The sequence below is a fragment of the Hermetia illucens genome, chromosome 4 (assembly GCF_905115235.1).
Source record: "Hermetia illucens chromosome 4, iHerIll2.2.curated.20191125, whole genome shotgun sequence".
Taxonomy (NCBI): Eukaryota; Metazoa; Arthropoda; class Insecta; order Diptera; family Stratiomyidae; genus Hermetia; species Hermetia illucens.
Genome location: NC_051852.1, coordinates 19,581,459 through 19,608,728, shown reverse-complemented (window position 1 = coordinate 19,608,728; position 27,270 = coordinate 19,581,459). Strand labels below are relative to the sequence as shown.

At 46.8% G+C, this 27,270-nt stretch overlaps 1 protein-coding gene across 3 annotated transcripts in view; it reads left to right on the top strand.

The window, feature by feature from the left end:
* Positions 1-27,270, top strand: part of LOC119655513 (uncharacterized protein CG3556) — a 306,377-nt gene that overhangs the window by 102,205 nt on the left and 176,902 nt on the right. The window contains exon 2 of one of the 3 annotated variants that reach the window (XM_038061421.1): positions 9,999-10,041. The exons of 1 other annotated variant lie outside the window; for it this stretch is intronic. The gene's annotated coding sequence lies outside the window, so the exon portion shown is untranslated. Of the gene's footprint in view, positions 1-9,998; positions 10,046-27,270 lie in introns of all 3 variants that reach the window. One more of the 3 variants, XM_038061420.1, reaches the window with a different exon arrangement.

The window sequence follows — 27,270 nt, the reverse complement described above, 5'->3', positions numbered from 1 at the left end:
GTGATATTCCTCGACCTAGACTAGACATTGATTGCATTACAGAGCGATAGGCTTCGCCTTCTGCTTCTCTGCCAGGCGTTTGCTGTTATATTCCTCAACAATCGCCTGGTATTTAGCGAGGTCTTTTTCATCCCATTCGTCGACAGTACGGGTCTCCTTATCCTCCGGCGTCGAGGGTTTCGGGTTAGAAGTACTATGTTTGGTTCTCACTACATCTAGTTTGACGGCAGTGAATACCAGGCTGGAACGAATGACACTCCCGCACCATTTTGTTTCTAGCAGCGAAAGAATGCTAATGTTGTTACAGGATACTTCCTGGAGATGCTCCCGCAGTGCGGTCTCCTTCTTAAGATCTAGTTCTACCGTCAAAGGAATATTTATCCTTTATGTGAATTTTCTCAGAGACCCATTCATTCAATTTTGATACAACGCACCTATCTCAATGAAACCAGCCATAAACTAATCGACGTCAAACGTCAAACGACAAAAAGGAATTGCCAATTGCAAGTGAACAGCGAAGATCCGGCTGAAATAAATTAAATTATGGGCTTCACCGAAATGAAACGGAAAGAAAATGGAAAATAGCTTTAATAGAAAATTCCTAAATTAATGAATACAAATAATATGAGTAGAGGGATGCCTCCTACTCAACACAGAGTTTTCTGTATTTTCAAGGACCACAAAAATGTTATAGCTTGAAGGCCTTCTCGGAAGGATTTGTTATTTGGAAACTTATTCTTCCTTGAATTTCTGTCATAAATCTTTACTACAAATATATATCCTTGCGATAAATTTAGCTGTGATTTGCTTTCCGATTCGATTCGTTTGAAGCCTACGAAGCAACTTTTCCAATGAAAAACCTAATCTGAAAAGCTATTTCAAGAAATACGAGAGCAACAAAGCTTTGATTGGGGCACAGTTTATGATATGTCCTTGAAAACCATATCTCAAGAGCGCCTAGGAAATACCACTCAACATATCCAGGAAATTTTGGGCCAACGCAATAAGACAAGTGCATGAAAGGAAAGCATTTTCCTGATAAATCCCAAAAGATCTTGGAATTTTATATCTTCATGTTCACCAAGACCGAAGCAGTTATAACTTTCAAAATCAACACTCGCCATAATATCCTGGATTTATTTGATGGGAGAGACCGCTGCCAGTGCACTTATCACTTGAACAAAATCGATGTACTCGTAGCCCATCGGAATCGGTTTTATTGCCATCAAATGTGGATTTCCAGTTCTCAATCCATGCATCATGAGGAACTTATCCTTTCCTAGTTTTGTGGCAAAGAAATGGAGCAGAGAAAAGCTGTGAAATGGTTTGTGGTTTCTTGTCCCTAAAAGAATATTGTGGCAGGAAGGAACGCAAGGACTGTCTGGGTGCCAGAATGCATGGTTTGGGGTGGGAATACTTGTTTTTGGTCATGAAATTAAAGTTTCTGGGGATGTTAGACAACTGAACTGAAGTGCTGTAGTTAAGTACTGAGATTGAGAGAAGATTGGAGAGGTAAATACAAATAGTTCAATAATGAAGTTTCTGAAGGATACATTTTGATAGAAAACAGAGCGAAGGCGAATGAGATGTACAGGCGACCAAAGGGCTGAAAAACACAAGAAATTGCAATCGATTCGTATCCTGTGTCCAACCTTATTATTATTATTCTGTTAAGGGAAAGTCGCACCGCGTCCTTGAAGAACTATTGTGCCCCTTTTGCTGCTTATAGTGTACCTATTGATCATAGTATCTCAAGCAGGCCTGTAACTGTTAGGAACTTTAGTATCTTCCCTACTTCCAGATCTTTCAGCTTTGCATCTGGTATTAAGTGTTCTCCCAGATGTCTCGACCTACTTTGCACAAGTACCGGACACTGTCCCAGGACGTGCATAGAGGTTTCGTCCTCCTCCTCACAAAACCTGCAGACAGTGTCCGTAGAAATCCCTAGCTTTCCTAGGTGATAGTTCAGCCGACAATAACCAGTGAGAATTCCAACTATGATTCGGAGGTTCTTTTTGGTGAGGTTTGAGCAATCCTTTGTGCGCACGGGCTCGTATCCCCCAATAAGCACCCTGGACTGCTCCATCCCTGGTAGGCCCGCCCAATATAGTTCCCTCAACCGTTTCTCTTCATTACTTAGATTCATACCCATAAAACCGTTTCCGATTCCACAGAAGGGTTCTGGCCCGTGTAAAGGCATCCCTGATCCCTTCTTGGCTAGTTTGTCCGCTGCCTGGTTCCCTTCCAACCCAGCATGGCCTGGAACCCAGAGTATCCAGACCTTGTTGGACGAGTCGAGTGTATTCAGTCTCTCAAGGCATTCCCATACCAGTTTAGAGTTCACCTGGTTGGATCTAAGTGCCTTGATCGCTGCTTGGCTATCGGTGAGAATAGCTATGTTCTGCCCCCTGTAGTTCCTTTGCAGATTAAAGGAGGCACATTTGTCTATGGCATATATTTCCGCCTGGAATATGCTAGTGTACCTGCCCATTGACTCAAAGTACATTTTCCTTGGACCAATGACACCGGCACCCGCTCCCTCTGCTGTGAGGGATTCGTCAGTGTACCAAGTAATCAGTTGCTGGTTTAAGCCGTATGTCGCAGCCACGCTCTCCCAGTTTGCCTTGTTACTCCAACGTGTTTCAAACTTCTTATCGAAGTGAAACCTCGTTGTCATGATATCCCTTAGTATCAGTAATTCGGGATACCGCCTAGAAAGAATATCAATCTTCCTTCGATTTGGGCAGCTCCCCACCTCACTCATACTACCGGCCATCCTGAATATTGATCTCCTTGCCTGCATCTATATGTGCAGATGAAGAGGGGTTAATCCCAGAAGGACCTCCAGGGATGCCGGTGGGCATGTCCTCATTGCCCCACTGATACACACGCAAGCGAGCCTTTGGAGCTTATGTAATTCCCTGGCTTGTGTGCTGAGTTGGGTTCTTTCTGCCCAGATTACCGCTCCATAGGTAATCATTGGCCTTACTATTGCAGTATATATCCAAAGTAGTATCTTCGGGCTGCAACCGCATTTTTTGCTGCTATAGATCTGCAAGTCATCAGAGCCCTCGTGGCTTTCCGATAAGTGTTTCCGACATGTGTCCTTCAGAATAATTTTTGGTCTAGCGTGATTCCCAAATATTTGAACTCTATTTCTCGTTTCACCTCCATATCATGTAATGTTATGGCTCTCAGGTGATCCAGCTTACCCCTCCTAGTGAATGGTACTATGGTGGTTTTGGTTGGGTTGATCCGCAGTCCCACCTTCCTGCACCAAGCACTAGTAACCTTTAGTCCAGTTTGGATTCTATCACATAGGGTATCTTCATATTTGCCCCTACAGATTAAAACAATGTCGTCCGCGTAACCCTGGACTTGTATTCCAGTATTTGTTAACACGTCCAGGAGTTCGTCCACTACCACACTATGATAGTACCCCATGGTGTTCGTGATAATAGAATTTGTACCTGTTTGTACCTCTATTTGCCTGCTTTCCCACTCCCTTACGGCTCAGGGCATCCTGTATCTCTGTGTGCGATGTGTCGAATGCTCCTTCGATATCCAAAAACGTGCACAGTGCAATTTCTTTTGTTTCTATGGCGTCCTGTAGTACCTCTGTCAGCTGATACAGAGCAGTTTCAGTTGACCGTCCTGCCCGGTAAGCGTGTTGACAATGATGTAAGGGATTACGCTTTAGAACGTTAGTTCTAATATAGTTGTTTATGACCTTCTCCACCGTTTTGGGTACGAACGGTGTTAGGCAGATTGGTCTGAAAGATTTAGGGTGAAAAGGATCCTTTTTACCCGCTTTCGGAATAAAGACCACTTTTGCCCGTCTCCATGCCCTTGGTATGTAACCCAGGGCTATGCTCCTCCTTACCACCCTCAGAAGAGACTCTAAGATAATTCCTAGGCCTCTCTGGATAAGTGCTGGGAAAATACCATCTCACTCCGGGAGATTTCATTGGTTTAAAAGTTCCCACTGCCCATCTTAGCCTAACTTCTGAGCATACCTCTTTTGCTAGTTTCCAGCTCTCCTTCCTTCCCCTTTTATTCGTTGTTGGGGTGTCAGGCAGACTGTTGTCGCCTGCCACCCAGAGGTAGGACCCCGGGAAATGAGTTCTGAGAAGCAGGTGTACCCTATCCCCCTCATTCTCGGTAAATGTCCCGTCTTCCTTTTTCAAGCAGACAGAGGATATTCCCCCGTCTTTGGTTACAGCCTTGTACAGCCTGGTTGCTTCTGTGATCTGTTCAATCCCTTCACAGAATTCCCTGAAGCCATTCCGTTTCACTTCCCTGATCGCGTTGCTATACGCAGTCAGTGTATTTTTATACCTCCGCCAGTCCCCGGTTTGTTTTGCCCGGTTAAAGAGTTTTCGTGCCTCTGTTCTCATTCTGGCTAGGTTCTTGTTCCACCATGATATATCCCTTGATGACTTGACTGTCTTTGCCGGACAGCTGCCCTCATATGCGTCAATGACGATTGTGTTGAGGTTTTCTACCACCGTTTCTAATTCCAGTTCGCTCCTGATGTCGCCGCCCCCTTGAAGGTGGGCAATGTTGTTGCTCAGGTGCGTTGTGTAGGATTCCCAATCCATTCTCTTGGGATTCCTTATTATTCTTTTTATTTCGGAGTTACCCTTAATGTCGAATCTGATTATCCTGTGATCAGACATTGAGGGTTCATCCGACACCCTCCAATTTCTGACCATTCCGTTCATTAGGGTATTTCCTAGAGTTATGTCCAATCTTGGTGGTACTTATATGTCCAATCACAGGATTATTAAACCCCGGTGCGGAGTTGCCAAATCTCCCATCAGGCGCGTCCCTTCGTGCGGATAAGGGAATGCTCGGCGAATGTGTCATGGGCATGCACATGCACGCATCCGGAGATGTGCGTGTATGGGCATGCTTATGCGCAGGCCGGGTAGGTGGGAAGTAAACGCCCACCCGTGGATAAAAATTGGCTATGGGAAGGACACCCAGAAATTAAACCAAATATGGAGGAGGAGAAAAGTAGTTTTTTTACGGTGCAGGGCTTCGGAAACCCAATGCCGGCGGTTTTTGGGAGTGAGCAAGCGGCCTCCCGGCCGTCGATATCCAACGACCGCAGTGCCTCAGTAGTGGGAAACTAGGTCCACACCGGATCCTTTTAGGAGGAGTTCGAAGCTTGGGAGATCACCACCGAGAAGAATGGTTATTTTTGGTAGTCGAGGTTCGTCGCGGGACTCTGAAAGAAATACGAATAGTCCCTTAATCGAGATCATTCCTTGTGGCGCAAGGCGCGCAAGCAAACGGAAACATACCGGAATGGCGTTCGTTACACTCGGGGAACGAATAAATGAACTGTGCGAGTTCATCAAGGAGAGGCGGAATATCCACCAAAATATTCGAGCCTTGATAAGAGGCATTAAATTGTCTTATATCAAGGCACTCGAAGAAAAGAATTCCCAAGCGTCAGTTGGCAAGGTCACAAGGGAAACGCAGGTGACGCCTCCCCGTGATAAAGCAGGCGGGAAGACAGGAAAACGGGCTAGAGACGGTACCAGCGAGCCTCTTGGACCACAGCAAGTCCCGAAGGAGAAAAAAGCCTCTTCAGCAAAGAAGGCGGAGCCGGCGAGAGTACCCGCGAAAATCGGTAATCTCACGGATGCAGCCACAACACCTACAAAAGTGGAGGAAACCAACGCCCGGAGGCCCGAACAATGGACTAAGGTGAGCAACAAGAAGAAAAAGGACAAAAAGAAGCTCCGCCCGGAAATAATAATTATTTCCAAGAAGGGAAATATGTCCTATGCCGACATCCTCCGAAAGGTGAAGTCAGACCCGGAATTGGAGGATTTGGGGGATAGTGTGAGCCGTATCAGGCGAACACAGAGAGGGGACCTGATGCTGAAGTTAAGTAAATCCGCCGGAAGGTGGAAAGTGTACTTGGAGAGGAAGCTGAGGTAAGAGCTCGGAAACAGGAGATAGTGGTTGAATGCAAGGACCTAGATGAAGTCACCTCACGGGAGGACATCTGTGCTGCGCTAAAGCAGCAGTTCAACCTTGGCGATATAGACCAGAGTGCCATAAAAAGGATGAAGAAGGCATATGGTGGCACACAGACCCCTATTATTAGTTTGCCGGCGGAATCAGCTATTAAGTTAATTACCGCGGGCAAGGTAAGAGTAGGTTGGGTCGTGTGCAGGCTCAGGGAGCAAATATCTCTAAAGAGATGCTTCAGATGTCTCGATTTCGGCCATTTTGCGGCGGCATGCACTAGCCAGCATGATAGGTCGAGGAGTTGCAGGAAGTGTGGGGAAGAGGGCCACCTCATCAAAGATTGCACCGGAGATCCACGGTGTGTGTTATGTAGTGGGAAAGAGGGCGTGGACGGCCGGCATATTGCGGGAAGCAGCAGATGTCCGGTATATAGGAGGGAGCTGAACCGCACAGGCAAATGAGATTGATACAAATCAATCTCAATCACTGTGAGGCAGCTCAGGACCTGCTCTCGCAAACCATTCGAGAGTTGAATGTCGATGCCGCGGTTATTTGCGAGCCGTACAGAAACTACGGCGGTGCAACTTGGGCGGTGGATGCGTCTGGCAACGCCGCAATCTGGGCGTGCGGAAGACAGGCCATTCAGGAAGTCATGGCCCCCCCCGGCAGCCGGTTTTATAAGGACGAAGGTCAACGGTGTCCATATTTACAGCTGCTACGCTCCTCCTAGTGCAACCTTAGCACAATATGAGGAGATGTTAGACAGTCTGGTGTTGGACGCTAGAGACCACAGCCCTAAAATCATTGCGGGCGATTTCAACGCGTGGGCCCTGGAGTGGGGAAGCCGATCGACGAACACCAGAGGTCAAATTTTGTTGGAGTCATTTGCGGAGCTGGACATCGTGCTGGCCAACGTTGGATGCGTGCCCACCTTTCAAGGAAGAGGGTCGGGTTCGATCGTTGACCTGACATTTGTTAGCACTTCACTGGTGAGGGAGATGGCTTGGCAAGTGAGTGAGCACTACACCCACAGTGACCACCAGGCCATCTTCCTCCACATTGGGAACCGGGGAAGCAGTCAACGACGCTCTGGAGGTGGAAAGGCTAAGGCGGTTGGCCGGTCTATCGGAGCTTTCGACGAGGAGACATTCCTGGCCGCATTGGAGGGAGCCCATGATCCGGATGGAACAGCGGTGGAAAGGGTCATACAGCTGTCTCAGCGTGTAACCGAACCATGCGACGCTACGATGCCACGACGACGTTTGCACCATGGCAAGAGGCCAAACTACTGGTGGAACACGGAGATCGCTGCCTTGAGATCCTCTTCTCTCCGAGCGAGGAGACTTTCCCACAGGACAAGGGGAAGACCGGAGCACCAGGAGCGTGAGGAGGAATATAGGGATCTGCGAAGCAACCTTAAGAAGGCCATTCGGAGAAGCAAGCGGGAATGCTACCAGAAGCTCTGCATGGAGGCTAATACGAATCCGTGGGGTACAGCCTACCAAGTTGTAATGAAGAAGATCCATGGGCGAAAATCACCTCAAGTGACATGCCCACGGCTCTTGTTGCAAATAATTACAACCCTTTTCCCGCAGCAGGAGCAGGACGAAAGAGAACCCCAACTGGCAGCTCAGCAGGACGTCTTCTCGATCCCTGATGTTACCGAAGAGGAACTTTGGGAAATCTGCAGACGTATTGGGGACAGCAAGGCTCCGGGATTGGACGGAATTCCGAACAGGGCTCTGAAGGTGGCGGTCAAGGCCAGACCAAGGTGGTTCGCAAGCACATTCGAATCGTGCATGGCGGAAGGAGTGTTTCCCGCCCAGTGGAAGAGGCAGAAGCTGGTGTTGCTACCGAAGCCCCGAAAACCACCCGGCGTGCCCTCTTCATATCGCCCTATTTGTCTCTTAGACACCATGGGGAAGATGTTGGAGAGGGTGATATACAACAGGCTGCTCCCGTTCATCGAGCTTGCGGGTGATCTTTCAGAGCGGCAATATGGGTTTCGGCGAGCGCGTTCTACGGTCGATGCAGTAGGAAAGGTCGTGGAATTGGCTCAAAATGCAATGGCCATGGGCAAATGCTGTGCTCTGGTGACGCTGGACGTCAAAAATGCTTTTAACTCAGCCAACTGGGGCTGGATTAAGGACGCTTTGGCCAAACTGGGTGTTCCTAGCTACTTGGTTCGGCTCATCGAGAGTTACTTTTCGGACAGACTTCTCTGGTACGAGACGGACGACGGGCCGAAAGAGTACATTGTGACAGCAGGTGTGCCTCAAGGTTCTGTATTGGGACCGCTTCTGTGGAACATAATGTACGACGGAGTGCTTGGCCTTCGCGTGCCGGAGGAGACAACGCTGATTGGTTTTGCGGACGACTTGGCGGTAGTTGCAATTGCAAAGCATCCCGAGGACGTGGAGCTTTATGCAAATGAAGCCATTCATACCATCAAGTCATGGTTACGAATGGCCAAGCTGAACCTGGCGGACGAAAAGACGGAGGCGGTCCTCATTACCAATCGTAGGAAGAACCATACGGTTACCATCCAGGTTGGTAATCGTGAGGTCGTCTCAAAATCGGTTGTCAAGTACCTGGGGGTGATGATCGATGCCAAGCTGAGTTTCAAGGGACACTTGGATTATGCGCGAGAGAAGGCAGCAAATGCCAGCTTATCCCTTGCAAGGATGATGCCTAACGTGGGAGGGCCGAAGTATAGTCGCAGGCTACTCATCGCGGGAGTGGTGAGGTCGATCCTGCTATACGCGGCCCCTGTCTGGGCGGGAGCGTTGAACCACGCTGTCAACCGGAGGAAGATATGTTCGGCATACCGGCCAATTGCGCTAAGGGTGTGCAGCGCATTTAGGACGGCGTCGACGGAGGCAGTGTGTGTTATCGCAGGAATGATCCCTATAGATCTTCTAGCGAGCGAGGCACACTGGCTCTACGAAAAACGGAAGGCAAATCCAGCCGAGGTGAATGCGGGTTTCCGAAAAGCCATCAGGAGAGAGTTGTGTGGCAAGTGGCAACAACGATGGGATAACTCTGACAAGGGCAGGTGGACCCATACATTGATCCCGTGTATCGTGAAATGAATCAATCGAAAGCACGGAGAATTGAATTACCACCTGACACAGTTCCTTACGGGACACGGCTATAGGAAGTACTTGCATCGCTTCGAGTTGGACGAGTCTCCCAACTGTCCCGAATGCGGTGTTACACCCGAGGACCCGGAGCACGTTATGTTCCATTGTCCAAGATTTCTACAGCAGAAAAGGAGGTTGAACAGCATCTTAGGGGCGGACATCGAGCCCTCCAACCTGGTGGAAGAGATGTTGGAGGAAAACTGGATGGCGGTAAATGAGGCAGTAGTCGTGGGGCAGACAAAACTCCTGGAGTTGGATCGAGCTCGGAAGGCGGCGCGACGGAGACGTGACATGGACGAGCTGGTATAGTGAACCAGAGCCTCCCCCGTGAAGTAATACTTCACGGTGGTCCTGCGGGGAGGGGCGGAAGAGTGGGGGTGGTTTTAGTGGGTGTGAATCCCACACACTGCTGCAACCTGGCGCAGCAGCGTCTTTCTAAGATTTCCACCTCAATCCATAAAAAAAAAAAATAGGATTATGAAACCGTTGGTATATATTTTATATTCAATGCCGTCCGGATCTACTTTTATACTCCAAATACCAATTCAAGCATTTCCCAATACTCGGTCCATTCCACCCTTAATGTAAACGCAATTCAAATACTATTAAAAACCAACTTCCACCGATTCCTGCAAAATATGAATGAATTCCAACAAGGCTAGTTGTTAACAAAGGATATATTGTACAAGATCCTGAACGACCTCTTGTTTCATGTACTTTGCAGTTGGAAATAATTGTGCAATTATTCGGTGGAACGTAGAAGTGAATTTTCCGAATACCATTTTCCTGCTCAGCTCTTTCATCCAAAAAAAACTTCAACCACCAAACAAAAATTGAATTTTTTTTCCTTTTTGTTCTATTTTTCAGGATACGGTTCCCCGAAATAACTTGGTGAAATTTATAAATTGAGGAAGGTACGTGAATATAGGAAATTACTTTTGAAGCCCGATAAGGACTTTTCTCGTGAAGTTCGAAATTCGGAAAGAGGTCAACGAGATATCGAGGGAAATAGTCAATGTAGTGGACTCGAGTTGGGGCTTGAGTTGTTTTATAGTGAATTAATTTAAAAATTGTTAAGATATTTTCAGAAATCTCTTCGTAATTTGGTCGGATCGAGTATCCTACCCAACACAATATTTTGGGATTGATTTAATCCATAGCTGTACTGACTCGATACGGTTCATAGATTTCGTCCTTGTACGAGAGCCGAAATCGTCCACCCAGGCTAAAAAACACTCTCGGAAGGATGTTCCTTTCGAATTCAGCTGGTTGCCATTCACCCTTTGACGAGGCATAGCGCGTCAACCAATACAACGCGCCATCGTTCACTGAAATGTGCTTCAACTCTTTCCAAGACCTCTACCGTTCTGAGTTCTTGCAGCAAACCACCTGCATGGTAGCCACCTTGGAAGAGTCGATTCTACTGAATGGCAAAGTCAACTAGGGAATTGTCGCCCCTTTTTAATGTGTCATCTATCCATTGCCACTTCTGCTTTCTCATCAATTCCTCCGCGGATAACTGGCCTGTGAACTGGCCAAGTTCTTCGTACGAAATAGTATCAGGTCAGCATCACCCGATGACACGCCACATACAAGTATTGACGAAGAATTGGAGCTTTTGAAGTGGTAACTACTTTTCATATGCTACTCCCATACAGCAAAACAGAAAGATCATTAGCAGAGAATAGTCTCAACTTAATCTAAGTTTAGGGGGGAGAAGCCCAGCTTCCAGGATTCAGGTCTTTTGTTAGGTCCATTGGACTATCTCCGAAAATCGGATATTCAATTCATTCCGCCGCGGCTTTTGCGAAGCTGAGAGCATTCTCCAGAGGCAGTCAATGCGCAGGTTCTTCGTTAAAGAAAACCATACGGAGGCATCTTCGTCTAAGATCTGAGGAATCCGGATAGCTGCGAACTCGAGGTCATATTCTCCACCTCACATTGGTTTCATATGGGTAAGACCACCACCCGCACTTTACACATGGTAGTTTCAGCAGTATCCCGTTGAAAGCCCTACTAGGGTTTTCATGTCCCACTTCTTAAAAGACCACAAAAATGTCACTCTACAGGCCCCGGGTTCTTTCACAAAGGTTATCGCCTGCCAGCGGGAGTTCAAATTTCTCCATTTGGCGGCTACATGTACCCTTGCAATTTAACCCTTCAGAAGGGACTTGACAGGATGGCCCGATGCTAAAAGCTAATGCTGGCCTCATCATTGTGGATATAGAACCATGGCGAGCCAGACTGTTAGCCTTCTCATTACCAGTGATGTTTGAGTGTTAGAATAGAAATGCTTTGTTCAGTCGGCCAAATTTCAGTAGGACATGGTGACAACTCCACACGAACTGGTTTCATACATATGTCATTTGAGTTTAGTGCTGATAATGCTGACCGACTAGGGGAACAGATTCGAATAATGCAACTCCGCGTTTTTGTCGCAAGCCTTCTCCTGTTACCAATGAAGTTTCATGTGTCTATGTGGTCGTAATTTTTCCAAGAAGTGGGGCCGGTTCCAAAATCGAATTTTTCGAGGACACCTCTGTACCTGATGCGCTTTCCATGACTGGCTCGTCGGTGAAAATTATTACGTCTGTATTCCCAAAAGACTCGTAGCCATTTATGGACCGCTTTTTTTTGGCTGATCACGACCAGTCGCGCGGACGTATATATCTCTTATGAACCGATCTAGTCTTTCAAGTCCTTTTAGTACAAAAGAAGTTGGTCAGCACGGTCGGAAACTTTTTGCATCCTTGTAGGTGGGTTTTCCTGGTTTGGGAATAAAAATCACCTTCACATCGCGCCAGTTAGTTGGAATATAAGCGCATGCTAGGCATACACAATATAGATTCTATTCCTTACATAATTAAAGCAGGAATGGTGCATCTGGACCTGCGGACTTGACCCTATGGAACGATTTTAATATCCATTTTGTTTGCTCCAGTAATACTATCTTGCATGCCACAGTCAAGGCTCCCGATAGAGGGCTGCATGCCCCTGTCAGCACTGAACTGGAATTTCCGATGCTGCCTGTAAAGTGCACTTCAAACAAATGATTTGCTGTTTCACCATGCTTTGTGTATACCTCACGCTCGATACGTGCACATACCTCAGCTACTGACTACGTTCTTTGGCAAGGACTCACCTCAAATTTGAGGTCGTCACAAAAGAATCAGTTTCTGCGCAAGAACGTCTGAATGGTGATCCTTTAGCGTAGTTATGACCTTCTTCAGACCTTTCTGAGTCAATTCCCACCCATTTCAAACAGCGGCTTAATCAGACTTTAGAGCTCGGTGGAAGCATCCTTGTCATTCCATTATGTTTACCCTTCTTTGGCGCCTTGAGTGAATAGCTTTCTTCGAAAACTTCCCTCATGCTAGCTTTGATTATCTGGGTTGTCTTCTCAATTCTAGTAATGAATTTGATGCGCCTCCCAAGAATCGGGACTCGGGCGCTCAGTTCTATTTTACACGTCACCCAGTTTGTCTCCCACGCGTTCCGAAATTGGGTGACATGAGGTGGATCCATGCCCATTACGAAATCAACGCGCCTGGAATCCGAGAGTGTGATATCGTTTAGTACTTTCTACCTCTCCGACAAAAGCCACAATGTCAGGTGATGTCGATGACCCCTCGCCTGACCTCATTGAAGAAAGTGCGCTCATCGCCCGAATTAAAGATCTGCAAATAGGTTCTTTCCAGATACTCTAATAGTCTCGTTCCTCGTGGGTTGATATTGGAATATCCACATCATGTATGGGGAGCGTTGACATCATTTCTTGCTATTACCCCCATGCCTTTACTTTTGGCATATTGGATAGCTCTAATAAATCTTCCACTGGGAACTGCGTGTCCACCATTGGGAAAATAAGTACAGCACCATTGAATCTCTTTATTTCCCTGTCGACTTGTTGGGGCTAGTTTGGCCGTTGTGGTGTCACATAGGTCGATACCAGAATGCAGGAGCGGGATCTACAAATTCCATTGACATACAACAGGTCGGCATGTCGGAAGTTTAAGCCCCTGACTTCCCAACACAACCCATGGTTTTTATATGAGGCCCTTCTGAATATCCGGCATCGAAACTGGATAGTTTGTTGTCGTCATACAAGACCCAATCATCGCCTTCGATAGCCTTGGTTGCAAATGAAACCGTTGCCAGCCGAGCCGTCCTTGCTGCATTTCATGTCGAAAATTTGGGATCGTCCAGGAACACTACCGCTTGTCCCGGAAGCATCTTTCTGCTCAACATTGGCACAGTCCGTAGGTTGCGATTTTCCCACTGGCGATTTGCCCGAAAGAGGTTTACCCGAAGGTGGGTTTTTTCGAGGACAGATGCTTCCCCTTGAGCAAGACTTTTGCTCCGGCAGATGGTGTCGATTGAAGCCCGGGGTTAGGACTAACTGACAGAAAGAACCAGCTTCGGCCCGTCCATTAAGGACTGGGTCCCAATTGGATTGGTTCTCACTTGAAAAGTGGAGAATCTGAGTCTAAACATGTTTTTTTCCATCGATGAGCCCAGGGTTGCCTGTTTACTCCGGGTTGGATCGTCACCATAAAAATTTAGATCTAGTCCTTGTTTTCATTTCGGTTTTTGGCCTTAGTCTTACCGAGGAAAGTAAGTCGATCTCACAGAGCCCTTTTTGCCGAGAAAAGGTTAAGGTTAAGAACCGTGGCGAAGTGTCTGTCAGCTGCATCGATAAGTTGACGACGGCATACAAATTCTTTCGTGATGCAGAAAACGCCGCTGAAATCATTGCGTTCTGTAGCATCTTCCACCAGCGCAATAACAAATTCCATTTCAGTACTGCAGGGTCCCAGTAGCACCTGCATAGTTAATTTTTTTGGACCCTGTTAAGATTGGTTATATTGTTTTTCTTCCGCTGCACCGACCGTACGTTAGGATGAGGGAGCGCGGGGATGCATTATACATCCAGAAAATCATTCTAAACCGAAAAGAATTTCCTTATAAAGGTCCTCTTGCATACGTAAAAGGCTGTACACGCCTTCACAACCCTCAATTCTATGTTCTCTTAAAATTCAAAATCACTCCAAGATACTTTTCATTGGAAAAGAAGCCAATTTTTGTTTTTATTTAGCCGCATACCCTTGTTTTGGTGGTAAATAGCATCAGATCTTTTTCGATTGAATTTATGCTTAGTCCATATCCTGCAGTCTACGTCCTCCATGATTTCACTCATAACAGGGACAAACATCCCTGATACTAATATCACCAACACCACCGCCTTCATCTTCACTACGCTCCCTCTCAATATCCGTAAAATTTCATCCACCACTATCATCAGCATCAGCACCAGAGATTGCGCCACCATAAGGCTACAGCACTCACCCTAGGGTTACCTCCCTCATCGTAGGGCTACCTCAACCGATACTATCCAATGCGTAAGATATACATGGTTAGAGCGTCCTTTATGCAGTGCAATAACGTTATTCAATGCCCCCTCTATATTCAGGGAGACAGCTGAGGGATATTGCTTGCAGTGTAGTGACCGCTCAACAGTGCTAAACACTTCGTGAAGGCCGGTTTTTGTGTAGATTTGCTTCGGAAATGGGCGTGCTGAGATTTGGAGAAGGAATGGGAAAAGGATGTCTTTTCAATATGAGAACCATGACCCCCCGTCCCTCTTCGCGAACGAAATCTCTATAGACCTCGCACGTCACAATTCGTTTTTGTTCTTTCTGGATCATGACCCTCTGGATACTGAGATTTATTTGCGGAAAAGCTGTTTGTAGTCCAGCAGATTTGATTCCTGGTTATTGCCGATTGCCGATAATCCCACATGGCTGGGGCTGAAGGTTTAGCCTTAGTCTAGCTTAGACTACAACGACTGGCGTTTTAAGTCCAATAGAATTCGCAAACTTGTCGTGTTTTTGCGATGATAAAAGGGAGCGTCTTTCCACCTGTTGGCACTTTCGGTCACGCTGCTCTCAGCGCAGAGGTGAGGCAGCGTCTGATGAGTTGCCTCTGCCCTGGACGAAACCGTCAGTCAATTTTTGATTTTTTCGAATAATCTTGGTGCTTCTTGGCAAATTGATGGCCAAGATGTAGTCCTTCCACGGTTTCCTGTATTTATTTCTCCTCCAGTCGATCCACCTGGGGTGTCTAAAAAGTTTGGAGACCTCTACAGCGAGATTTAGACCGAAAATTATCCAACTGTGATCTGAAAAGGATGTTTAGTCAAACACTCTAATTCTCCATCGTGAAAGCCCCATTGCCAGTAACTAGGGTGATATCAAGAACCTCTTCCCAATCGTCAGAACTCTCCGAACTAGCAAAGTAGACATATCGATTAGTTTATGTTAATAATAAAGCCAAAGAGAGATACACCTCTTTCGTTGTTTTCCGAGCCGCTCCAAAGGGCATGATTTCTTCGCTGCAATGATGGACCTCAAATGTTATAGTTCTTCCGGTGGAGTTGATCGATCTTAGGGCATGTAAGTCTGATCTGAACTCAGACCAAGTTGCAGAAAGGCGTTGCTCTATCTGGCGAGGAAACATTCTCTAGGTCTGTCCTGATTAGTGTCCCTTGTGCTGTTGAACAACTGTAATACGCACCCTGGGGCCTTTCGACGGTTCGGCCTACTCCAATCCAGGGCTCTTGTATTAATGCAACATTGATGTCTTTCTCTCGTGGGAAAACCTGGCACATTCGCTAAAACGCACTTCAAGTGCTGCAGATTTATCTGCGTTCAGCATGATCGGCTTGCATAAGGGGATCATGAGCCAATTTTCTACTCCGATAACAGGTTATTGGTGGCATGAACTGAGTTAAGGCCGTCGCCCGATTTCGTGTAAGAGAACTCTTTGACATTTGCATTCCTAACTTTGAACCACACTTTATTGTCCTCCTTGTTCAATGCCTAGAAGCGCTATCCATTTATACCAAGTAAAAAAGTTTAGAAGTTGACCTGGTGTTCCTCCCTCTTGACGGATGCAAATTTTGAGGTTTTGAAGACGTAAGGATTGAATGAGCTAAGGGTAAGGTATTTATACAAATTGTCTTCGACTAGATGCACACTATCGTCCACCAAGCAATCTCGCCGTATAGGACAAGCTTAAGTTTTACGCACTTGCAGGCATCTCTGATCTTAGCGACAAACTAGAGAGCAAGTTTCGGAAGAATTGCTGAAGGGTTTCAGAGAACGTGCTTCGTTGGTCATCCGTTGCGGATACTGTTTGCAGAGACTGCTTAGCCTCCAAGCCTTTGAACACTGTGCTCCTTCCATTTTATTGTTCGACCTCATCCTCAGATTGACTGCGCTTGAAAACGGTAGGTTTCGAATTCTGCTAGTTTCCCAGCCATTTATTATTATACTCCTCTACAGAATTCAGGTTTTTAGCAAGGATCTTTCTATCTCGCTCGTCGACAGGACCGGCCTACTCATTCCTCGGAATAAGAAGATAGATGGCTTTTTGATACTAGTTCTTGAGCAGGACTCCAGCGGGTGTCCACTTCTTCGTCGGCTTCCAGTGGCCGACATTGTTGTCATCCCTTGTTCCTTGCGGGACACCTGACGTTCATGATTTTGGGGTACGAGTACTGTGGATGGTTTTCGCTATGTCCAGTTCAACGGCAGTGGTTTTCAAAATAAAAATCGCTAGTCCGTCTGCCAAAACACTTGCCGAAGTTCTTTCGATTTGTTCCAGGTAGCAGTGCAGTCTGGAATGACTGTACTACCCTCGATGATAACGCTCTCCTGATTGGATGTCAACAGTTTGTCCTCCGATAATACGACTGGTATCAAAACGGTTTCTACCTCTATGGTCGTGGGTTTTGTGTTCGTAAAATTTGAGTTTGAATTTGTCTTGGTCAGACGTTTGAATTTGACTTAATATTATGAGTAATCCGGAAAAATTTCCTTGGCCTGGCTAGTACAGCCATCAGGTTAAAAGTCATATTTAAAACTGAAAGTGCTACTTACTTGAAACCAATTTCCCCATTGGTTACGCAGCCACCGACGTGTGCTTCCATCTTCCCATGGGCTCCTATTAGCTAGTTTCCCAGTTCATGGAATATGATTTCCGGGCTGTTGTTCCGGAATTCCCTTCTGAAATATTTTGTTTTTTGTTCGTGCACGGAGGTGGAAAATCTTAGAAAGACACGTCGTTACCAGAGATGATGCGACTCTGACCTTGCCGCATTTCTACGCGCTGCGTGCCCTTCCATACGTGTTGCATGGTACAAAATACTCATTTCTTTCGACAGAATGTCGACAGGGATCATGCCTGCCACCACCAATGCTGCCTCATCTGATGTGGCTCTAAAAGCGCTGCAAACCCTCAAAGCCATCAGCCGTCTCTGAGAGTTTGCAAGCGCCTCTGCCCGCACAGATGACGAGTAGAGCAGGATGAAGCGCACCAACCTCAGAGAGTGTTTTGGCACACCAATATTCGGCAACATTTTTGCAAGTGCTGGGGTGGCACTGGCTGCCTTTTGGCATGCATATTCTAGGTGTTCCCTAAAGGTCAATTTGGTGTCAATTATTACCTCCAGGTGTTTGATAACCGGCTTTGATACGACCGTATATTCACCAACCTCCACTTTCACTGTGTTATTTTTCTTGCGGTTGGTTATTAAGACCACTTCTGTTTTCGCGTCCACCAAGGTCAGCCCGGCTCTTTCTAGCGAGGACTTCACCGTTCTCACTGTTTCCGTCGCGTAGACCTCTACATCTTCTGAGTGTTTTGCTGCAACAACCACAGCTAGGTCATCAGCAAAGCCGACAATCGTAGTCCCCTCTGGAACGGGAAGGGCAAACACCCTATTATACGTGATATTCGACCCCGGGTATGGCAATATACTCTTTGGGGCCTTCATCCTCTCTGAGAGGTAGTTTTCCACCAAATTCGGTAAATATCCCCCCCTTTAATTCTATTCCATTTGGTTGAGTTGAATGCGTTTTTGACTTCCACCGAAACCACCATCGTAATTGCGTCCACCGTAGAGTGGGAACGTCGGAAACCAAACTGGCGTTCCAACAAGCCATTGCTGGCTTCGACGATGAGCAGAAGTCTGTTGTGAATGATTCTTCTCATAATCTTCTCCAATGTATCCAGCAGGCAGATAGGACGATACGATGCTGGGTTTCCAGGTGGCTTGCCAGGTTACGGAAGCAACACCAACTTTTGCTTTTTCCACTGGGCAGGGAATATTTCTTCTTTAGGCACACATTGAAGGTTTTGGCGAAAAGGTCGGCTCTAGCCTTCACTTCCAGTTTCAAAGCTCGGTTGGGGACACCATCTAAACCTGGGGCCTTGTTGTCACCGATCCTACCACATATTTCCCGCAGCTCATCTACAGTTACTGGAGGTATTATACCCTCATTTAGCTGGACAACGGTTTGCCTTTCCCTATTTTCGTGGTGAGGGAACAGAGTGATAACAATTCATTTCACGAGGCGGGGACAGGTCACCTGGGACGATCTTCGCAGTCTTTTTATTACCACTTTGCAGGCCTCACCCCAGGGGTTTATGCCGGCGTGGTCACTCAGCTGTTTGAAGCAGTTCTTTTTGCTCCTCCGAATGGCTTATTTTAGGTAGCCACGCACTTGCCTGTGTACCTCCTCTGGACCGTCCCCACCGAGCTTTCTCCTGAAGCTCTGGCAAAGTCTCCTTGCCCAGAAACATGCGGGGCGCAAGCTTGCGATTTCGTTGTTCCACCAGTAGTTGAGGTTGAGGCGGGGGAGCAATCGCCAGTCACCCATCGGGTGATTTGACTGGCATACGAAGCGACTCTACTTGCTAACGTGGCACTCACATATGTCAGGCCTCTTCCCATTCAAGAGGCAACGCATTAAAATCGCCTACCATTATGGTCGGCCAACGTCCTTTTACATATAAAACCAGAGCGACAAGCGTCTGCTCATACTCCGCGAGTGTAGTGTTGGGTGGAGCACAGTAGCTGTAGATGTGGACGCCTTTCACCTTTGCTCTGGTCAAGCCCTCCTCCGGGTGCTCCATTATTTCCTCGAAGGCTTGTTCTCCACAAGCCTATAGCACTGTTTGGGTCGTTTGGTCTTTGACCCAAATGCTACCACTGTAGTTTCGATATGACCAAATCGATGTTTTTCTCGCGGATAGTTTGCGAGAGTAGATCCTGCGCCGCCTTGCAGTGGTTGATTTGTATCAACCTCATTTGCTTCGACCTGCCATTTAGACTAGTGCATACCTTCGCAATATGACCGAACCCAAGGCATTTAAGGTACCGCTTTACCGCCACCTGTCCCTAAGACGACACATAGCCCAGCCTATTCTCACTCTCCTTTCTGCTAACAGTTTGAGTGCGTTCTCTACTGGTTGGCCGAAGATGGCGGTTTGTGTTCCTCCGTAGGCTTTCCTCAGCGTTTTCACCTCTGACTATTGTAGTCCGGCTAGATTAAACTGCTTCTCCAACGCTGGGAGGAAGGAGGTTCGCGACCTCCTCCTTCTTCGTGATTTCATTATATCTTTGCAGATTATAGTGATCTCCGGCCTGCTAGCCCTTATGTCGGCTTCCTGCCCTAACGACTTTCCGATTTGGCTCCAGAATTTGTCCGCGGTTATATCCTATCCTTCTGAAATATGGTCAGCAGGCTAATATTTCCTCTTCAGTTGGACCTTCACCCAGCCTGGCCTACACACTCTGGGTCCGTCCGTAGACCGCTTCCTGAGGACATCACTGCGAGATCGTATGAGGGCTTGTTCAATTATGTAACCTTAACCTGAAAGATAATCAGGACAGGTTGATTAATGAAATACATTTATAGTCTTGTATCCCCCTGCACCCAGAGAAAAACCCTCCTGCAACCTACATGTTATGCGATTGTGTTTATTATTGTGAAGAATTGAGGATTGGGACAGCAGGGCCTGTAGTGGTTATTTCTAAACCCAGGAACCCTAAAACTATGTGCGCAAAATTGGTAAGGTTTCCATTAAATTTGGTAATAAAATAGTTGATTTCTCTTCCATTCTGAACTGGAAGAAAACTAGAATCTTACAAGTCCTCTGGTGTGAACCTCTAATTAAAATATCCCCACCTTTCACTAAGCAATTTAAAATGTCGGCATTTAACTAAATGAAAAGTGTCATTAACGAGACTGAAAATCAGCGAGCATACCAGTTGCAGCTCTGATGAGACCAACCGCACTCTTGAGGCCTTGGTATTTCCCATTCCGTGATTAGCATAATTAACTAGCTCAACTGCCATGAGGATAAGACCCAACACGCATCCCCACACAATCCTGTCGTACCAGTAGTAAAGGACATACCACTACCATCCCTTCCCCCAGTAATGGTTGTCACTTCCACCACCGACACTCGTAACAACATCCTTTGGCCAGGATAATTTTATTCACCAAACGCAATTACACGATGTCATGTACCCGGACAGGACTCGAAACACAGAGAGGGCCGGTCGCCTATTCTAGTCTCACGTCTTCCTCGTGCGTTCGCATCTATGAGGGTCTGAATGGAAAGTTTCGCAATTCCTTTGATATCCCTTGGGAGTTTTATTGAATTGAAAAGACACGGAAGATTTGAATAATTCCATTTGGTGCCTTTGCCACACCTTTGAGCGTCGGCCTGTACCCGCCTTAACTCCGTTAAACTTCATCAAAGCCGCGGGAGAGAATTTTAAATTTTAATTTTGGAATCATCAAAAATGAAAGCGGTCCAGGATAAACATATTTATTCTGCATTTCGATGGGAACGATCGCTTATTAAATCGTTGCCAGCCGGCCGGCCGGCCGGGAAAGTCTGATGAGAGGAAAATGGCCCCAGGGCTGAGAAGAGGAAGCGTTCATTTTTTGGAAGCAGAAGATGCAATTGAGTGTGCTTTTTCCGGAAATTAAAAAGTGAAAGTAAACACAGCGTTTGTTTCACCTTTCCTTTGTCAGTCAATAGTGGGATAGTGGAGGGAGGCCCTCCTTGAACCCCTACTCAAACTTTGCCTGTAATTAATTCATTACTTCCCCCAGATCCATTTGCCTAATGAAACACTTCGTTACGGATATAATCCTTGCCCACCGCCTAACCTTCCCAGACAGGTCGGACAATATTGATTCATCATCATCTTTATCGCAGCTGCATTAAGCCAATTTGCAGATTACTTGCCGCCCCTAAGCGTCCACATATAAATGTTTTCTGAGAAATTGCTTTTACGTTCGCTTTAATTAAATCTTGGAAATTCCCAGACCAGATGCGCATACAACAGCACAAAGTTAAGGCACTTGTGAACAGATTTATTCCGGATATAGTTGAAATTGTAGTCGGATTAGGACGAGCGGTAACCGAAAATAGATTTAACCCTGAATGTAGGAACACACTGACTCCGGGGGTCATGCTAAGCCAGGACCTGGGTGGGGGATCCTAATTTTGCTATTGTACAATTGATTTGAATCCTGCATGTTCCGGAATGGATGCAGGAAGGGAAATTAATTGTTTTTGGAAGCTGATTACGTTTGATTCGATATTCATGAGCGGCGAGCAATAGGAAAGATATTTTGTTGCCTTTGCAGTTCAAATATAATAAACATTTCGGCAGAATTGGGCCAGATGTGTGATTTGCGTACAGGTCGAGGGTACGTGTCTGGTAAATTCAATTCATTCAGGATTCGATGGTACTTCCGATTTTAGTATTTGAAATTAAATTGAATCTTCAGCACTCAATGTGAGGTACAGTTGAAGGAATTCCCAACGGGTCGTTAGAACCCAATTGAAGGGATTGCACCCGAAAAAAAGGAAAACTGCCGGGTTCAAGGTAAACGTAAAAGAAGCGACAACTAGAATGCCGAGAACACGTAGCAAGCCTGCAGACGAGAGTATGATTGCGACCACGGCTAACTGGGTACCAAGTTTGCCAGACTTCAATCCCCAGAACCCTTAGATTTGCTTTAAAATAATGGAGGCAAACTTTGTGAGATATAACATAAAAGCTCCACAACAGCCAACCGTTCCTCTTCATTTTTTATTGTCATAGCCATGAAACCGTTTCCGATACTACGGAAAGGTTCTGGCCCGTGTAAAGGCGTCCCTGTTCCCTTCTTGGGTAGTTCGTCCGTCTTAGTCAGTCTCTCAAGCGGGCCTTCAGAGATCGTCAACGATCCTTAACGGGTCACTTACGATAAGAGGAGTGGCATTCCCGAGATGCCCGAGTAAGAAGTTCTGACCCCCTAGCTGGCATAATACCTGCGTCCTAGGTAGTAGCTTCGAGAAAGTTTCTCGCTGAAGAGCCAACTGCTAATGACCGATACAAGCCGGGACACACTGGAAGTCCCCGGAGCCTACGACAACTCCTTGTTGACGTCAATAGGGTGATAAGACCCTAGCTCTACCAAGGTGGGGTGTATCAGGGAGCCAGCCCCTGCGGGGCCCTGGTCGGGTAATGCATATTGAACCGGTATTAGCAGACCGCGTTGCCCCGAGCGAGCGCTGATCCGTCCGTGAGTTCCCAGGATCAGCTAATCGTAGGTTAGGCCTCAGGGAACTGGGGTAGGGGCTTCCTGCCCAAGCGTATACCCGCTCCTGACTATTGCGGCCCGCTTCCATGCACACGATGAGCTGGTAAACAACTTAAATGGCGAACAGAAACAAAACAAACGTGGAGATAGTGGAAATGGAGAGTGAGCTGGGTGATTTATATGCAGCACAAAAATACGCTGCTCACCCCAGCACCCAGCGAAGGACGCAACAAGGGCTGGACGAGACATCGGAACACGCAGACGGAGAAAAGGACTCATAAAGTGATGTGGCACCTGCAACGGAGACAGGAGCCAAGACCTTACCACGCAGCGCTATATCTGCGGAAAGAGGTACAGTGAAAACTGACGAAACTAACAAAATGGTTTCGAATATAAAGCGATTGGAAGGGCTGTCGACTACTGTGGCGCAAGCTAAGGAGGGAAGGATTATTAAGAAATGCGCGGCAGCTTTGGAGCGCGTGCGATCTGCGATGTTCCTCCAGAAAAACGTCAGCAAACGGGTGAAAAACGTGCTAATGGAACTGATGGAGCTCCTGGACAGGATTTCATATTATAGGCGGACATGGAACGTAAGAGAAAATCGGCGGGAAACAGAAGCAACCGCGCCTCCCGATGAGAACACTACAAGTAGCAAATGGATCGCACACAGCCCGTTGCAGAGCAAACAGGAGAAAAAACGAAAGGAGGAAGGGACATCTGAAGGAGACTTCACTCAGGTACTCTCCAGAGCCTGGAACCCACGTGAAATCCGAAACCTTGACTACCTCACAGAAAAGAACGAGGTAAAAGAGACAATCAAACGCGAATGTCCGGAGGTAACCATTGCCCGGATTGGTATCACCTCTGCGAAATCCCGAGGCCAAAAACTCGCTGCTGTGGAAGTTGCCGAGCCATACGCGAGGAAGCTTATAAACAGCGGGAAAATGGGTTGGGTAGTGTGTAGTGTGTAGGATACGAATTCGGGCCGCCCCAGCCAAATGTTACAGTTACAGTGTTGTTTGGATTATGGGTGCACGATTACATCTTGTCTGGGACCTGACAGAAGAGGAACATGCCATAAATGCGGTCAATCAGGCCATAAAGTGGACACCTGCAATGAAAAATAAACCTGTGTCCTATGCAGGAACACTGACGCGACTGATGAGAACGTTGCGCAGACTACGGACTCGGGGCGGTGTCCAGTGTTCAGAGCAGAATTGGAAAGAACTGGGACGCGATCAACATGATTCGCATCCTACAAATCAATATGCACCGTATTGCAAACGCTGACGAGTTGCTAGCGTTCGAATAGAGTCAGTTACCACCGACTGCAAACTATCCAATAGGAATTGGGGGAGGTGTTTTTCGACTCCCCCGTCTAGATCCGTAGCATTTTGTTAATGGTAGAGTCACCTCGTACAGAATGTGGCTGTTACCACTCACTAACGGTCTTAATAGACGAGAGTCTTGGCCCCTGAAAAGCCACGCATCACCCTAGAGGAGGGACAGCTCACCCTCAAAGAGAGATAGGTTGATCTCATGGAGTTATTTTTCGCATCTTGCAGTGCACTGCTTGACCCCCGCGACATAATTACGGAGTCCGAGACAGGCAGCTTATGTAACTGCCAACGCGAGCAATTAGTAAAGCGGTTGTGCCCCAGCCAGGAGGAGAAAATGAGGCAATTCATAGAAGACACATATATGGGTGACCAAAAACACTCTCAGTTCCTCCGCCGCCAGTAGTGTCCCGGCGTTACTATAGTTCTGGAGCCATTGATGAGAAATCTATGATTAAGACACCTGCCATTTGTTCTTCAACCGATTATGGACCCTGACTGATGGTCAGCCACTACAAACTGCAACTGACATAGTTGAAAAGGTCTACGCCACACTTCAGTCAAGTATCGCGGAAACAGCATCCTCATCTTGACCAGCGGAAACCAGTTGAACGCAGCTAGTCCAGCAATTATCAAGTCAGCTTGCAGAGCTGCGAACAGAGCTACACTCGGTCAAACAGGAGTCCCAACCCGAGAATTCGTTCAAACGCACGATCGCACTCACAGCCCAGATCCGTAAGTTTTCGTCCCCAAGCAATATGCTGATTTAACTGAACATTTAATGCCACCAAACGCATGAAAGTTTATAAGTGGACTTCCGGAAACGCCATCGGGAGCCGTTAAAGGTGGCAAACGGACGTGTTTGTTCACCTTCATGCCACCTGTTCATGTTCGACAAAAAAACGAGAAGACGGTTCCTCATAGACACAGATACCGACATATGCATTTATCCGCGCTCAAAATCCCAAGGACCATGTAGAGAGGTAGGCGCTGTCAATGGAACACCAATTGTCACATATGAAATCGCTAGCCTCACGCTCAATCTCCGCCTTCATTGGGATTTCCCATGGAGGTGTGTTATAGCGGACGTTTCTAAACCCATGCTTGGTGCAAATTTTTTGGCACATTACGGACTCCTTTGAGATATTTAACACGGTTGTCTTTGCAGTTTAACAACTCTCCTTACCTGCCAAGGGGAACTGGCAGTATGTACAAACCCGACTATCACATCAATTACTGGAGGAAACCCTTATCACGATATCCTACATGAGTTTCCCGAAATAACTCGTCCGGACGGAACTGGAAAAATGGGGTGTCACCGAACTTAATATCATATAGTCACAACGCCTGGACCACCAGGTTCTTTAAACCCCAGACGATTAGCTTCGGACAAACTGAACTTCGCGAAAATGAACTCAATACCATAATCCAGCTAGGATTGGTACGTCCACCAAACAGTCCATCGACTGTACCCTTACCTAAAAAGAATAGCGAGGGGAGACCGTGCGGAAAATATCGCGCACCCAACGCCCGAACTTCTGCCGACAAGTACCTAAGTATCCAAGATTTCGCCCAAACGCTCTATGGTAAAACCGTCTTTTCAACAATAGACCTGACAAGAGCATTTAAACAAATCCCGATAGCTCCAGAAGATATTCCAAAGACTGCCATAACAACACCCTTTGGCCTTTCCGAGTTTCCGTCTATGACATTCGGGGCAAACGTGCCAGATTCATCGACGAGATTTTAAGAGATTTGGACTTCTGCTGTGCCTACTTCGATGACATATTAGTCACTTCATCTGCACATGAGGAGCACGCCAGCCACTTAAGAATTTTGTTCCAAAGATTGATACAATATGGAGTAGTCATGAATCCAAGCAAATGCGTTTTTGGGCAGTACTTAGGATACCTTGTCTCAAAGGACACGTCCCTTGCCAAACAAAGTCAAAGTGATCCAATCATACCCGCAACCAACTAACATGAAGCAGCTTAATTCTTGGGTATTTTTGTAGAAGGTTCATACCCAGAGCATCTTCGCGGCAAAATTAAAGGAAGTTCACGAATCAACTGGACCAGTGTCCTCCAACAGCGAATTAATTGGCTTGGCATTGGCTTTCTGCTCAAAAAGCTCGGACCAGCGGAACGTAAATATCGAGCATACGACGGAGAACTACTGGCTATGTACCTAGCGATAAAACACTTTCGTCATATGATCGAGGCAAGGGAGTTCACCATCTTTACGGATCACAAGCCACTAACCTTCACCTTCCACAAAAAGAACGAGTGCTCACTACGTCAATTTTGCCATCTAGATTATATTGGGCAATTCACCACCGATGTCCAGCACGTATCCGGTTGCGACAATGTTGTGGCGTACGTATTATAGCGCATTGCGGAATTGCAACCAATTATCGATTATGCAAAGCTTGCAGCCTCTCAGTCCTCCGTGAAACTGTAACACAGAGGTATGTTTGGCCACCTGCAACTATTGAAAGCGATCCAAACTGGCTCGTCGTATTACTGCACCAGTTGGGACCTTTGCGTCACCATCACCGCCAGCACGTTAATCTGGAACTTATGGTTACGCCTTATTGCCAGGGGCAATGCTACTGCCTGGCCATGGTGCCGAAAGTAACACCAATCACTGATCAAGAAGACATCACAGTTGCCAGAGCGTTCCTGGACACTTGGATCTGCAGGTTCGGCATTCCATTTCGGATCACCACAAATCAAGAAAGACAGTTTGAACCGAGATTGTTTCAAGAACTCAGCAACCTGATTGTTGCAACCCACATCAGAACTACAGCATCCCATCTGGCAATTAAGGGCATAGTCTAGCGTTTTCACCGTCAGCTCAAAGCAGCAATAAGATGTCACAATAGCCGCTGGGCGGAAACATTGCCTGTACATCCCTAAGGCGAATTTTTCGAAAGTTCGGCTCTGTCTCATTGAACCTAGACAAAGCCATCCTCTATTCCACAATTATTTTTTCGGTGCAAGGTTTCATTTTTCGAATCTTCCTGCCGACTCCCACGGCATGCTGTCAGGTCTGCGGCTGGTTCTAGGTATGTGTCATAATTCAAACACCTGCTATACTTTCTGGGGTCCACCCGTACTCGTGTTCAACCTATTACCCAACTAATTCTGAAAAATATAAATAGTTAGCCTCCCACTCTCGCTCCTTTTGGTTCGTATCCTAGTTGTCAAGGGCGTCTGTGTTCGTTTTGCGTTTGCATCGCTGCTGCGAGGTTACCACTTGCACAGCACTAAGTGTGATGGTAGTGAAACTGAAGCACAATTCTGAATTTACCATTGTTAAGAGGCGATGTCTATCTGGGTAATGGTT